The sequence below is a fragment of the Telopea speciosissima genome, unplaced genomic scaffold (genome assembly GCF_018873765.1).
Source record: "Telopea speciosissima isolate NSW1024214 ecotype Mountain lineage unplaced genomic scaffold, Tspe_v1 Tspe_v1.0179, whole genome shotgun sequence".
Lineage (NCBI taxonomy): Eukaryota > Viridiplantae > Streptophyta > Magnoliopsida > Proteales > Proteaceae > Telopea > Telopea speciosissima.
Window position 1 is genome coordinate 41457 of NW_025317515.1, and position 15691 is coordinate 57147.

A 15691-nucleotide genomic window follows, 5' to 3' on the forward strand; every position below is an offset into this window, starting at 1 on the left:
TATTAGACGTGTGGATGTGATGTTGAAAGTTGTGACCTTCGAATCGTGAATCGATACCCATTTCAGCATATGTTTATTTGTGGTTTAAACTAGACAGGTTGGGTGATTTGGGGTTATTTGGGGGCATTTCTGTAGTTTTTTGGGTTTGGGAATTTCTAAAAAGTGTCCTTATCTCTTATTAGACGTGTGGATGCGATGTTGAGGGTCGTGACCTTTGAATCGATACCTATTTCGGCATATGTTCAGTTTTGGTTTAAACCAGATCGGGTGGGTCGTTTGGGGTTATTTGGGATCATTTCTATACTTTTTTGGATTTGGTATTTTCTATAAACTGTCCTTATCACTTATTAGATGTATGGATGTGATGTTGAGGGTCGTGACCTTCGAATCGATACCTATTTCAGCATATGTTCATTTTTTGTGTAAACTAGACTGGGTGGGTCGTTTGGGGTTATTTGGAGGCATTTCTGTACTTTTTTGTATTTTGTATTTTCTAAAAAGTTTCCTTATCTCTTATTAGACGTGTGGATGCAATATTGAGGGTCATGACCTTCGAATCGATACCTATTTCGACATATGTTCATTTTCGATTTAAATCAAACCGGGTAGGTCGTTTTTGGTTATTTGGTGGCATTTCTGTACTTTTTAGGGTTTGATATTTTCTCAAAAGTGTCCTTATCTCTTATTAGACGTGTGGATGCAATGTTGAAAGTCATGACCTTCGAAGCGAAACCTATTTCGACATATGTTCATTTTGGGTTTAAACTAGACAGGGTGGGTCATTTGGGGTTATATGGGGGAATTTCTGTACTTTTTTGGGTTTGGGATTCTGTAAAAAGTGTCCTTATCTCTTGTTAGATGTGCGGATGCGATGTTGAAGGTCGTGACCTTTGAATCGATACCTATTTCGATAATTGTTCATTTTTTGTTTAAACCCATTCAGGTGGGTTGTTTTGGGTTATTTGGGGGTATGTTTATACTTTTATGGGTTTAGTATTTTCCATAAATTGTCCTTATCATTTATTAGACGTGTGGATGCGATGTTGAGGGCCGTGACCTTCAAATCGATACCTATTTCAGCATATGTTCATTTTCGGTTTAAACTGGACCGGGTGGTTCGTCTGGGGTTATTTGGAAGCATTTTTGTACTTTTTTGCGTTTTGTATTTTCTAAAAAGTGTCCTTATCCCTTATTAGACGTGTGCATGTGATGTTGAGGGTCGTGACCTTCGAATCGATAGCTATTTCGACATATATTCATTTTCGATTTAAACTAGACCGGGTGGGTCGTCTGGCGTTATTTCGAGGCATTTCTGTTCTTTTTTGGGTTTTGTATTTTTTAAAAACTTTCCTTATCCCTTATTAGACGTGTGGATGCGATGTTGAGGGTCGTGACCTTCGAATCGATACCTATTTTGGCATATCTTTATTTTCGGTTTAAACCAGACCGGATGGGTCATTTGGGGTTATTTGGGGGCATTTCTGTACTTTTTTTTGGGTCTGGTATTTTCTAAAAAGTGTCTTTATCTCTTATTAGACGTGTGGATGCGATGTTGAAAGTTGTGACCTTCAAATCGATACCTATTTGGACATATGATCATTTTCGGTTTAAACTAGACAGGGTGGGTCATTTGGGGTTATTTGGGGGCATTTCTGTAGTTTTTTGGGTTTGAGATTCTCTAAAAAATTTCCATATCTCTTATTAGACTTGTGGATGCGATGTTGAGGGTCGTGACCTATGAATCGATACCCATTTCAGCATATGTTTATTTGTGGTTTAAACCAGATCGGGAGGGTCATTTAGGGTTATTTTGGGGCATTTCTGTACTTTTTTGGGTTTGGTATTTTCTATGAACTGTCCTTATCACTTATTAGACGTGTGGATGCGATGTTGAGGGTTGTGACCTTCGAATCGATACCTATTTTGGTTTATGTTCATTTTCGGTTTAAACTAGACCGGGTGGGTCGTCTGGGTTATTTGGGGGCATTTTTGTACTTTTTTTGATTTGGTATTTTCTATAAATTGTCCTTATCATTTATTAGACATGTGGATGCGATGTTGAGGGCCATGACCTTCGAATCGATACCTATTTCAGCATATGTTCATTTTCAATTTAAACTGGATCGGGTGGGTCGTCTGGGATTATATGGAAGCATTTTTGTACTTTTTTGGATTTTGTATTTTCTAAAAAGGGTCCTTATACCTTATTAGACGTGTGGAGGCGATGTTGAGGGTCGTGACCTTCGAATCGATGCCTATTTCAACATATGTTCATTTTTTGTTTAAACTAGACCGGGTGGGTCGTCTAGGGTTATTTGGAGGCATTTCTATACTTTTTTGCGTTTTGTATTTTCCAAAAAGTGTCCTTATCTCTTATTCGACGTGTGGATGCAATGTTTAGGGTTGTGACCTTCGAATCGATACCTATTTCGACATATGTTCATTTTCGGTTTAAACTAGACTGGATGGGTCGTTTGGGGTTATTTGGGGGCATTTCTGTACTTTTTAGGGTTTAGGATTTCCTCCAAAGTGTCCTTATCTCTTATTAGACGTGTGGATGCAATGTTGAAAGTCTTGACCGTCGAATTGATACCTATTTCGACATATGTTCATTTTCAATTTAAACTGGACAGGGAGGGTCATTTGGGGTTATTTGGGGGCATTTCTATACTTTTTTGGGTTTGGGATTCTCTAAAAAGTGTCCTTATCTCTTATTAGACGTGTTGATGCGATGTTGACGGTCGTGACCTTTGAATCATTACCTATTTCGGCATATGTTCATTTTCGGTTTGAACTAGACCGGGTGGGTAAATGCGGGGTTGTCGGGAGGCATTTCTATACTTTTTTGGGTTTTGTATTTTCTAAAAGGGTCCTTATCTCTTATTAGACTTGTGGATGCAATGTTGAGCCTCGTGACCTTCGAATCGATACCTATTTCGACATATGTTCATTTTCGGTTTAAACTAGACAGGGTGGGTCCTTTGGGGTTATTTGGAGGCATTTCTGTACTTTTTTGGGTTTCGGATGCTCTAAAAATAGTCCTTATCTCTTATTAGACGTGTGGATGCTATGTTGAGGGTCGTGACCTTTGAATCGATACATATTTCGGCATCTGTTTATTTTTTGTTTAAACCAGATCGGGTGGGTCATTTGGGGTTATTTGGGGGCATTTCTGTACTTTTTTGGTTTGGTATTTTCTATAAACAGTCCTCATCACTTATTAGACATGTGGATGCGATGTTGAAGGTCGTGACCTTCGAATCAATACATATTTTGGCATATGTTCACTTTAGGTCTAAACCAGATCGGGTGGGTCGTTTGGGGTTAGTTGGGGGCATTTCTGCACTTTTTTGGGTTTGGGATTCTGTAAAAAGTGTCCTTATCTCTCATTAGACGTGTGGATACGATATTGAAGGTCGTGACCTTCGTATCGATACCTATTTTAAAATATGTTCATTTTTTGTTCAAACTAGACCCAGTGGGTCGTTTGGGGTTATTTGGGGGCATTTCTGTACTTTTTTAGGTTTGGTATTTTTAAAAAATTATCCTTATCTCTTATTAGTTGTGTGATGCGATGTTGAGGATCGTGACCTTTGAATCGATACCTATTTCGGCATATGTTCATTTTCGATTTAAACCAGACCGGGTGGGTTGTCTAAGGTTATTTGGGGGAATTTCTGTACTTTTTTGGGTTTGGGATTTTCTAAAAAGTGTCCTTATCTCTTATTAGACGTGTGGATGCGATGTTGAAAGTTGTGACATTCGAATCGATACCTCTTTCTACATATGTTCATTTTCGATTTACACTAGACAGGGTGGGTCATTTGGGGTTATTTGGGGGCATTTCTGTACTTTTTTGGGTTTGGGATTCTCTAAAAATTATCCTTATCTCTTATTAGATGTGTGGATGCGATGTTGAGGGTCGTGACCTTTGAATCGATACCTATTTTGGCCTAAGTTCATTTTTCGTTTAAACCAGATCGGGTGGGTCATTTGGGGTTATTTGGGGGCATTTTTGTACTTTTTTGGGTTTGGGATTCTGTAAAAAGTGTCCTTATCTCTCATGAGACGTGTGGATACAATGTTGAAGGTCGTGGCATTCGAATCGATACCTATTTCGACATATGTTCATTTTTTGTTCAAACTAGACCCAGTGGCTCGTTTGGGGTTATTTGGGGGCATTTCTATACTTTTTTGGGTTTGGTATTTCCTATAAACTGTCCTTATCACTTATTAGATGTGTGGATGTGCTGTTGAGGGTCGTGACCTTCGAATCGATACCTATTTCGACATATGTTCATTATTGGTTTAAATTGGACAGGTTGGGTCATTTGGGGTTATTTGGGGGCATTTCTGTAGTTTTTTGGGGTTGGAATTCTCTAAAAAGTGTCCTTATCTCTTATTAGACATGTGGATGCGATGTTGAGGGTCGTGACCTTCGAATCAATACCTATTTCGGCATATGTTCATTTTCGGTTCAAACAAGACCGGGAGGGTTATTTGGGGGCATTTTGGTACTTTTCTTGTTTGGTATTTTCTAAAAAGTGTCCTTATCTCGTGTTAGATGTGTGGAGGAAATGTTGAGCGTCGTGACCTTCGAATCGATACCTATTTCGACGTATGTTTATTTTCGATTTAACATATCGGTGGGTCGTTTGGGGTTATTTGGGGCATTTCTGTACTTTTTTGGTTTCCTATTTTCTAAAAAGTGTCCTTATCTCTTATTAGACGTGTGGATGTGATGTTGAAAGTTGTGACCTTCGAATCGATACCTCTTTCGACATATGTTCATTTTTGATTTAAACTAGATAGGGTGGGTCATTTGGGGCTATTTGGGGGCATTTCTGTACTTTTTTGGGTTTGGGATTCCCTAAAAATTGTCCTTATCTCTTATTAGACGTGTGGATGTGATGTTGAGGGTCGTGACCTTTGACTCTTTACCTATTTCGGCATATGTTCATTATTGGTTTAAACCAGATCGGGTGGGTCATTTAGGGTTATTTGGGCTCATTTTTGTACTTTTTTGGGTTTGGTATTTTCTATAAACTGTCTTTATCGCTTATTCGATGTGTGGATGTATTGTTGAGGGTCGTGACTTTCGGAACGATACCTATTTCGGCATATGTTCATTTTTGGTTTAAACTAGACAAGGTGGGTCGTCTGGGGTTATTTGGAGGCATTTCTGTACTTTTTTGGGTTTTGTATTTTCTCAAAAGTGTCCTTATCTCTTATTAGACGTGTGGATGCAATGTTGAAAGTCATGACCTTCGAAGCGAAACCTATTTCGACATATGTTCATTTTGGGTTTAAACTAGACAGGGTGGGTCATTTGGGGTTATATGGGGGAATTTCTGTACTTTTTTGGGTTTGGGATTCTGTAAAAAGTGTCCTTATCTCTTGTTAGATGTGCGGATGCGATGTTGAAGGTCGTGACCTTTGAATCGATACCTATTTCGATAATTGTTCATTTTTTGTTTAAACCCATTCAGGTGGGTTGTTTTGGGTTATTTGGGGGTATGTTTATACTTTTATGGGTTTAGTATTTTCCATAAATTGTCCTTATCATTTATTAGACGTGTGGATGCGATGTTGAGGGCCGTGACCTTCAAATCGATACCTATTTCAGCATATGTTCATTTTCGGTTTAAACTGGACCGGTGGTTCGTCTGGGGTTATTTGGAAGCATTTTTGTACTTTTTTGCGTTTTGTATTTTCTAAAAAGTGTCCTTATCCCTTATTAGACGTGTGCATGTGATGTTGAGGGTCGTGACCTTCGAATCGATAGCTATTTCGACATATATTCATTTTCGATTTAAACTAGACCGGGTGGGTCGTCTGGCGTTATTTCGAGGCATTTCTGTTCTTTTTTGGGTTTTGTATTTTTTAAAAACTTTCCTTATCCCTTATTAGACGTGTGGATGCGATGTTGAGGGTCGTGACCTTCGAATCGATACCTATTTTGGCATATCTTTATTTTCGGTTTAAACCAGACCGGATGGGTCATTTGGGGTTATTTGGGGGCATTTCTGTACTTTTTTTTGGGTCTGGTATTTTCTAAAAAGTGTCTTTATCTCTTATTAGACGTGTGGATGCGATGTTGAAAGTTGTGACCTTCAAATCGATACCTATTTGGACATATGATCATTTTCGGTTTAAACTAGACGGGGTGGGTCATTTGGGGTTATTTGGGGGCATTTCTGTAGTTTTTGGGTTTGAGATTCTCTAAAAATTTCCATATCTCTTATTAGACTTGTGGATGCGATGTTGAGGGTCGTGACCTATGAATCGATACCCATTTCAGCATATGTTTATTTGTGGTTTAAACCAGATCGGGAGGGTCATTTAGGGTTATTTTGGGGCATTTCTGTACTTTTTTGGGTTTGGTATTTTCTATGAACTGTCCTTATCACTTATTAGACGTGTGGATGCGATGTTGAGGGTTGTGACCTTCGAATCGATACCTATTTTGGTTTATGTTCATTTTCGGTTTAAACTAGACCGGGTGGGTCGTCTGGGTTATTTGGGGGCATTTTTGTACTTTTTTTGATTTGGTATTTTCTATAAATTGTCCTTATCATTTATTAGACATGTGGATGCGATGTTGAGGGCCATGACCTTCGAATCGATACCTATTTCAGCATATGTTCATTTTCAATTTAAACTGGATCGGGTGGGTCGTCTGGGATTATATGGAAGCATTTTTGTACTTTTTTGGATTTTGTATTTTCTAAAAAGGGTCCTTATACCTTATTAGACGTGTGGAGGCGATGTTGAGGGTCGTGACCTTCGAATCGATGCCTATTTCAACATATGTTCATTTTTTGTTTAAACTAGACCGGGTGGGTCGTCTAGGGTTATTTGGAGGCATTTCTATACTTTTTTGCGTTTTGTATTTTCCAAAAAGTGTCCTTATCTCTTATTCGACGTGTGGATGCAATGTTTAGGGTTGTGACCTTCGAATCGATACCTATTTCGACATATGTTCATTTTCGGTTTAAACTAGACTGGATGGGTCGTTTGGGGTTATTTGGGGGCATTTCTGTACTTTTTAGGGTTTAGGATTTCCTCCAAAGTGTCCTTATCTCTTATTAGACGTGTGGATGCAATGTTGAAAGTCTTGACCGTCGAATTGATACCTATTTCGACATATGTTCATTTTCAATTTAAACTGGACAGGGAGGGTCATTTGGGGTTATTTGGGGGCATTTCTATACTTTTTTGGGTTTGGGATTCTCTAAAAAGTGTCCTTATCTCTTATTAGACGTGTTGATGCGATGTTGACGGTCGTGACCTTTGAATCATTACCTATTTCGGCATATGTTCATTTTCAGTTTGAACTAGACCGGGTGGGTCGTCTGGGGTTGTCGGGAGGCATTTCTATACTTTTTTGGGTTTTGTATTTTCTAAAAAGGGTCCTTATCTCTTATTAGACTTGTGGATGCAATGTTGAGCCTCGTGACCTTCGAATCGATACCTATTTCGACATATGTTCATTTTCGGTTTAAACTAGACAGGGTGGGTCCTTTGGGGTTATTTGGAGGCATTTCTGTACTTTTTTGGGTTTCGGATGCTCTAAAAATAGTCCTTATCTCTTATTAGACGTGTGGATGCTATGTTGAGGGTCGTGACCTTTGAATCGATACATATTTCGGCATCTGTTTATTTTTTGTTTAAACCAGATCGGGTGGGTCATTTGGGGTTATTTGGGGGGCATTTCTGTACTTTTTTGGTTTGGTATTTTCTATAAACAGTCCTCATCACTTATTAGACATGTGGATGCGATGTTGAAGGTCGTGACCTTCGAATCAATACATATTTTGGCATATGTTCACTTTAGGTCTAAACCAGATCGGGTGGGTCGTTTGGGGTTAGTTGGGGGCATTTCTGCACTTTTTTGGGTTTGGGATTCTGTAAAAAGTGTCCTTATCTCTCATTAGACGTGTGGATACGATATTGAAGGTCGTGACCTTCGTATCGATACCTATTTTAAAATATGTTCATTTTTTGTTCAAACTAGACCCAGTGGGTCGTTTGGGGTTATTTGGGGGCATTTCTGTACTTTTTTTAGGTTTGGTATTTTTAAAAAATTATCCTTATCTCTTATTAGTTGTGTGATGCGATGTTGAGGATCGTGACCTTTGAATCGATACCTATTTCGGCATATGTTCATTTTCGATTTAAACCAGACCGGGTGGGTTGTCTAAGGTTATTTGGGGGAATTTCTGTACTTTTTTGGGTTTGGGATTTTCTAAAAAGTGTCCTTATCTCTTATTAGACGTGTGGATGCGATGTTGAAAGTTGTGACATTCGAATCGATACCTCTTTCTACATATGTTCATTTTCGATTTACACTAGACAGGGTGGGTCATTTGGGGTTATTTGGGGGCATTTCTGTACTTTTTTGGGTTTGGGATTCTCTAAAAATTATCCTTATCTCTTATTAGATGTGTGGATGCGATGTTGAGGGTCGTGACCTTTGAATCGATACCTATTTTGGCCTAAGTTCATTTTTCGTTTAAACCAGATCGGGTGGGTCATTTGGGGTTATTTGGGGGCATTTTTGTACTTTTTTGGGTTTGGGATTCTGTAAAAAGTGTCCTTATCTCTCATGAGACGTGTGGATACAATGTTGAAGGTCGTGGCATTCGAATCGATACCTATTTCGACATATGTTCATTTTTTGTTCAAACTAGACCCAGTGGCTCGTTTGGGGTTATTTGGGGGCATTTCTATACTTTTTTGGGTTTGGTATTTCCTATAAACTGTCCTTATCACTTATTAGATGTGTGGATGTGCTGTTGAGGGTCGTGACCTTCGAATCGATACCTATTTCGACATATGTTCATTATTGGTTTAAATTGGACAGGTTGGGTCATTTGGGGTTATTTGGGGGCATTTCTGTAGTTTTTTGGGGTTGGAATTCTCTAAAAAGTGTCCTTATCTCTTATTAGACATGTGGATGCGATGTTGAGGGTCGTGACCTTCGAATCAATACCTATTTCGGCATATGTTCATTTTCGGTTCAAACAAGACCGGGAGGGTTATTTGGGGGCATTTTGGTACTTTTCTTGTTTGGTATTTTCTAAAAAGTGTCCTTATCTCGTGTTAGATGTGTGGAGGAAATGTTGAGCGTCGTGACCTTCGAATCGATACCTATTTCGACGTATGTTTATTTTCGATTTAACATATCAGGTGGGTCGTTTGGGGTTATTTGGGGGCATTTCTGTACTTTTTTTGGTTTCCTATTTTCTAAAAAGTGTCCTTATCTCTTATTAGACGTGTGGATGTGATGTTGAAAGTTGTGACCTTCGAATCGATACCTCTTTCGACATATGTTCATTTTTGATTTAAACTAGATAGGGTGGGTCATTTGGGGCTATTTGGGGGCATTTCTGTACTTTTTTGGGTTTGGGATTCCCTAAAAATTGTCCTTATCTCTTATTAGACGTGTGGATGTGATGTTGAGGGTCGTGACCTTTGACTCTTTACCTATTTCGGCATATGTTCATTATTGGTTTAAACCAGATCGGGTGGGTCATTTAGGGTTATTTGGGCTCATTTTTGTACTTTTTTGGGTTTGGTATTTTCTATAAACTGTCTTTATCGCTTATTCGATGTGTGGATGTATTGTTGAGGGTCGTGACTTTCGGAACGATACCTATTTCGGCATATGTTCATTTTTGGTTTAAACTAGACAAGGTGGGTCGTCTGGGGTTATTTGGAGGCATTTCTGTACTTTTTTGGGTTTTGTATTTTCTAAAATGTGTCCTTATCTCTTATTAGACGTGTGGATGCGATGTTGAAGGTCGTGACCTTCGATTCGATACCTATTTCGACATATGTTCATTTTCGGATTAAACCAGACTAGGTGGGTAGTTTAGGTTTATTTGGGGGCATTTCTGTACTTTTTTGGGTTTCTTATTTTCTAAAAAAGTGGCATTATCTCTTATTAGATGTGTGGATGCAATGTTGAAGGTCGTGACAGTCGAATCGATACCTATTTCGACATATGTTCATTTTTGGTTTAAACCAGATCAGGTGGGTTGTTTGGGGTTATTTGGGGTCATTTCTGTACTTTTTTGGATTTGGTATTTTCTATAAACTGTCCTTATCACTTATTAGACGTGTTGATGCGATGTTGAGGGTCGTGACCTTCCAATCGATACCTATTTCAGCATATGTTCATTTTTGGTTTAAACTAGACCGGGTGGGTTGTTTGGGGTTATTTGGAGGCATTTCTGTACTTTTTTGTATTTTGTATTCTCTAAAAAGTGTCCTTATCTCTTATTAGACGTGTTGATGCAATATTAAGGGTCGTGACCTTCGAATCGATACCTATTTTGACATATGTTCATTTTCGATTTAAATCAAACCCGGTGGGTCGTTTGGGGTTATTTGGTTGCATTTCTGTACTTTTTAGGGTTTGATATTTTCTCAAAATTGTCCTTATCTCTTATTAGACGTGTGGATACGACGTTGAAAGTCATGACCTTCGTATCGATACCTATTTCGACATATGTTCATTTTCGATTTAAACTGGACAGGGTGGGTCATTTGGGGTTATATGGGTGCATTTTTGTACTTTTTTGGGGTTGGGATTCTCTAAAAAGTGTCCTTATCCCTTTTTAGATGTGCGAAAGCGATGTTGAGGGTCGTGGCCTTTGAATCGATACCTATTTAGGCAATTGTTCATTTTTTGCGTAAACCCGTTCGGGCAGGTCGTTTGGGGTTATTTGGGGGTATTTTTGTACTTTTATGGGTTTTGTATTTTTTATAAATTGTCCTCATCGTTTATTAGACATGTGGATGCGATGTTGAGGGTCGTCACCTACAAATCGATACCTATTTCAGTATATGTTCATTTTCGGTTTAAACTGGACCGGGTGGGTCGTCTGGGGTTATTTGGAAGCATTTTTGTACTTTTTTGGGTTTTGTATTTTCTAAAAAGTGTCCTTATCCCTTATTAGACATGTGGATGTGATGTTGAGGGTCGTAACCTTCGAATCGATACTTATTTCAACATATGTTCATTTTCGATTTAAACCAGACGGGGTAGGTCGTCTGGCGTTATTTGGAGGCATTTCTACACTTTTTTAGGTTTTGTATTTTCTCAAAAGTGTCCTTATCACTTATTAGACGTGTGGATGCGATGTTGAAAGTCGTGACCTTCGAATCGATACCTATTTCGACATATGTTCATTTTCGATTTAAACTAGACAGGGGTCATTTGGGGTTATATGGGGGCATTTCTGTACTTTTTTGGGTTTGAGATTCTCTAAAAAATGTCCTTACCACTTATTTGATGTGTGGATGCGATGTTGAGGGTCGTGACCTTTGAATCGTTACCAATTTCGTCATATATTCATTTTTTCCTTAGACCAAATCGGGTGGGTCATTTGGGGTTATTTGGGGGCATTTCTGAACTTTTTTGGGCTTGGAATTTCTTAAGAAGTGTCCTTATCATTTATTAGACGTGTGGATGTTATGTTGGAGGTCACGACCTTCGAATCGATTCCTATTTCATCATATGTTCATTTTCGGCTTAAACTGGACCGAGTGAGTCATTTGGGGTTATTTGGGGGCATTTCTGTACTTTTTTGGGTTTTGTACAGTTTAAAAAGTTTCCTTATCCCTTATTAGACGTGTGGATGCGATGTTGAGGGTCGTGACCTTCGAATCGATACCTATTTCGGCATATCTTTATTTTCGATTCAAACCAGACCGGATGGGTCGTTTGGGGTTATTTGGGGGCATTTCTGTACATTTTTTTGGGTTTGGTATTTTCTAAAAAGTATCCTTATCTCTTATTAGACGTGTGGATGCGATGTTGAAAGTTGTGACCTTCGAATCGATGCCTATTTCGACATATGTTCATTTTCGATTTAAAATAGACAGGGTGGGTCATTTGGGGTTATTTGGGGGCATTTCTGTAGTTTTTTGGGTTTGAGATTCTCTAAAAAGTTTCCTTATATCTTATTAGACGTGTGGATGCGATGTTGAGGGTCGTGACCTTTGAATCGATACCTATTTCGGCATATGTTCATTTGTGGTTTAAACCAGATCGGGAGGGTCATTTAGGGTTATTTTGGGGCATTTCTGTACTTTTTTGGGTTTGGTATTTTCTATAAACTATCCTTATCACTTATTAGACATGTGGATACGATGTTGAGGGTTGTGACCTTCGAATCGATACCTATTTCGGCTTATGTTCATTTTTTATTTAAACTAGACCGGGTGGGTCGTGTGGGTTATTTGGAGGAATTTCTGTACTTTTTTGGGTTTTGTATTTTCTAAAAACTGTCCTTATCTCTTATTAGAAGTGTGGATGCAATATTGAGGGTCGTGACCTTCGAATCGATACCTATTTGGACATATGTTCATTTTCGATTTAAATCAGACCGGGTGGGTCGTTTGGGGTTTTTTGGGGGCATTTCTATCCTTTTTAGGGTTTGGTATTTTCTCAAAAGTGTCCTTATCTCTTATTAGACTTGTGGATGCGATGTTGAAAGTCGTGACCTTCGAATCGATACCTATTTTGACATATGTTCATTTTCGATTTAAACTAGACTGGGTGGGTCATTTGGGGGCATTTCTGTACTTTTTGGGGTTTGGGATTCTCTAAAAAGTGTCCTTATCTCTTATTAGACGTGTGGATGCGATGTTGAGGGTTGTGACCTTTGAATCGATGCCTATTTCGGTATATGTTCATTTTTGGTTTAAACCAGATCGGGTGGGTCATTTGGTGTTATTTGGGGGCATTTCTGTACTTTTTTGGGTTTGGGATTCTCTAAAAGTGTCCTTATCTTTTGTTAGATGTGCAGATGCGATGTTGAGGGTCGTGACCTTTGAATCGATACCTATTTCAGCATATGTTCATTTTTTGTTTAAACCAGATCGGGTGGGTCATTTGGGGTTTTTTAGGGGCATTTCTGTACTTTTTTGGGTCTGGTATTTTCTATAAATTGTTCTTATCATTTATTAGACATGTGGATACGATGTTGAGCGTCATAACCTTCGAATCGATACCTATTTCAGCATATGTTCATTTTCGGTTTAAACTGGATCGGGTGGGTCGTCTGGGGTTATTTGGAAGCATTTTTGTACTTTTTTGGGTTTTGTATTTTCTAAAAAGTGTCCTTATATCTTATTAGGCGTGTGGAAGCGATGTTGAGGGTCGTGACCTTTGAATCGATACCTATTTCGGCATATCTTCATTTTTGGTATAAACCAGACAGGGTAGGTCGTTTGGGGTTATTTGGGGGCATTTCTGTACTCTTTTGGGCGTGGGATTTTCTAAAAAGTGTCCTTATCTCTTATTAGACGTGTTGATGCAATGTTGAGGGTCGTGACCTTCGAATCGTTACCTATTTCAGCATATGTTCATTTTCGGTTTGAACTAGACCGGGTGGGTCGTCTGGGGTTATTAGGAGGCATTTCTGTACTTTTTTCAGTTTTGTATTTTCTAAAAAGGGTCCTTATCTCTTATTAGACTTGTGGATGCGATGTTGAGCCTCGTGACCTTCGAATCGATACCTATTCTGACATATGTTCATTTTCGGTTTAAACTAGACAGGGTGGGTCCTTTGGGGTTATTTGGGGGCATTTTTGTACTTTTTTGGGTTTGGGATTCTCTAAAAATAGTCCTTATCTCTTATTAGAAGTGTGGATGCGATGTTGGGGGTCATGACCTTTGAATCGTTACATATTTCGGCATATGTTCATTTTTTGTTTAAACCAGAACGGGTGGGTCATTTGGGGTTATTTGGGGACATTTCTGTACTTTTTTGGGTTTGGTATTTTCTGTAAACTGTCCTTATCACTTATTAGACGTGTGGATGCGATGTTGAAGGTCGTGACCTTCGAATCAATACGTATTTTGGCATATGTTCACTTTAGGTTTAAAACAGATCGGGTGGGTCGTTTGGGGTTACTTGGGGGCATTTATGTACTTTTTTGGGTTTAGGATTCTCTAAAAAGTGTCCTTATCTCTCATTAGACGTGTGGATACGATGTTGAAGGTCGTGACCTTCGAATCGATACCTATTTCGACATATGTTCATTTTTTGTTCAAACTAGATCTAGTGGGTCGTTTATGTTATTTGGGGGCATTTCTGTACTTTTTTAAGTTTGGTATTTTTTTAAAATTATCCTTATCTCTTATTAGTTGTGTGATGCGTTGTTGAGGACTGTGACTTTCGAATCGATACCTATTTCGGCATATGTTCATTTTCGGTTTCAACCAGACCGGGTGGGTTGTTTGGGGGCATTTCTGTACTTTTTTGGGTTTGGGATTTTCTAGCAAGTGTCCTTATCTCTTATTAGATGTGTGGATGTGATGTTGAGGTTCGTCACCTTTGAATCGATATCGATTTTGACATATGTTCATTTTCGGTTTAAACCAGACAGGGTTGGTCTTTTGGGGTTATTTGGGGGCAATTCGATACGTTTCTGGGTTTGGGATTGTCTAACAAGTGTGCTTATCTCATATTAGACGTGTCGATACGATGTTTGAGAGTTGAGACCTGCGAATCAATGCCTTTTTTTTTTTTCCGATAAGTAATTTGTGTATGTATAGAAGAAGAAAAGAAAGATACAAGAGAAGGGAACCTACTATCACCCCTTAGACAGACCTAAGGAGGAGAAAGACGCCCCACACCCCCGAGGACAAACCCCTCGGATATACAAGGGGAACCACCCAAACCAAATTACGGAGGCCTAAACTAGGCCTTACCAATAGAATAATCATGAATCAGCCACATCAACTCCTCATGAAACTCTTGAGGATACATAATAGTTTCCCCATCCCCACTATTTATGGAAGCAATAAAGTCCGCCGTTTGGTTCAGTTCTCTCCAAACATGCCTCACTTCATAGCGAGCCAACTGGTCCAACCTAGAGATGATCTAGTACTTCAAAGCATAAACATTCCAGGGGCAGCCAATCACATTTGTAACAATATCCACGGTTAGAGAATCCCAAACCCAAAAAAGTACAGAAATGCCCCCAAATATCCCCCAAACGACCCACCCAGTCTGGTTTAAATTGAAAATAAACATACGTCGAAATAGATATCGATTCGACCAGGTGGGTAGTTTGGGGTTATTTGGGGGCATTTTTATACTTTTTTGGGTTTGCGATTTTCTAAAAAGTGTCCTTATCTCTAATTAGACGTGTGGACGCGATGTTGAGGGTCGTGACCTTTGAATCGATACCTATTTCGACATATGTTTATTTTTGGTTTAAACCAGATCGGGTGGGTCGTTTGGGGTTATTTGGGGGCATTTCTGTACTTTTTTGGGTTTGGAATTCTCTAAAAATTGTCCTTATCTCTTACTGGACGTGTGGATGCGATGTTGAGGGTCATGACCTTCGAATCGACACCTATTTCGGCATACGTTCATTTTTTGTTTAAACCAGATCGGGTGGGTTGTTTTGGGTTATTTGGGGGCATTCTGTAGTTTTTCGGGTTTGGTATTTTCTAAAAAGTATCCTTACCACTTATTAGATGTGTGGATGCGATGTTGAGGGTCGTAACCTTTGAATCGATACCTATTTCGGTATATGTTCATTTTCGATTTAAACCAAACCGGGTGGGTTGTTTGGGGTTATTTGGGGGCATTTCTGTACTTTTTGGGGTTCGGGAATTTCTAAAAAGTGTCCTTATCTCTTATTAAATGTGTGGATGCGATGT